The following is a 1,179-nucleotide window of genomic DNA, read 5'->3' on the forward strand; positions in this document are numbered from 1 at the left end:
AATTACTATTAAATATGTACATATTTTTAGACAGAAGCAAATAGATCAACTTAGTCTATGCAATTTACCAATCACAAATCAATAGACACGCACAAAAATTAGCACCAAGACTTGAGAAATTATTTTTTCTATCGTCTTTTGTCGATGAAAGTGTATCAAATAAAAAACAAAAGTGTTAAACCAACAAATATTAGTGATCTAGTGGTAGAACCGTACCCCATTCATGGTACTTATAACCTTGATTGTAATTTTGAAATGATGCATTTTATAATTGTGTAATTTAAGAAAATTAATGAATTGAACTTTTTCATTTTTACAAAATGGACCGAATTCGTTGGTTATAATATTTTTCCTCGCCAATTAACGAAATGACTCTGTCTATTTCTTATGAATCACTTGTATTATTCTTTTTGTAAGTTGTCACTTGTAATTATGAACAATTGTAGTAAAAAAAAATTGTATTTAGCTATGAATTTTTTTCGAAGCAAAAATTTGAATTATTCACTACAAATTTTAAGTCGTCGCTATTTAACACCTTACATTTTTTTTGACAATTTTTTTGTTCACTAAATCACAGATTGATTAGAGACAATAAAATATTTGTCACCAATTATTTATACTATTAGTGACGAAAATAAATATCATAATTAAATCTAAATTCTTATAGCTAAAACTTATAATATTTAACTACGAACTCTAATTTGTCGATATTGTAACAACTTATTTTTTTGGGTCCAAAAATCAATAAATTTTAAGACAAAAAATAATTTGTCATGAATTAGATACATTATTAGTGACGAAATAATGTGTCACCGATAACTTTAAGTTCGTGACTAACACTACTTAACAAATGGCGCCAATTAATTTTTCGGTGGGAAACTTTAGCGGACGAAACTTTGCTACGAATTTTTATCTTTCGTCACTCAAAGTATGTGTCTCATATATTCAAGCACGAAATAAACTTATAATGTATCCATAAGAATGTTACCAACAATTATAGGTTATAACTATAATTGAATACAAGAATGAAGTTAATATGATAAATGTAACAATTAAATTTTATTCATAAATTGTACATGTGATTTTTGTTATGTATACGGTAACTACACTATGTATACATTGGTTCGTATTCATTTTATGTATTTATTGATCTGTATTTACCTAATAAATTTGTATACA

Source organism: Solanum tuberosum, unplaced genomic scaffold, assembly GCF_000226075.1.
Source record: "Solanum tuberosum cultivar DM 1-3 516 R44 unplaced genomic scaffold, SolTub_3.0 scf00400, whole genome shotgun sequence".
NCBI lineage: Eukaryota > Viridiplantae > Streptophyta > Magnoliopsida > Solanales > Solanaceae > Solanum > Solanum tuberosum.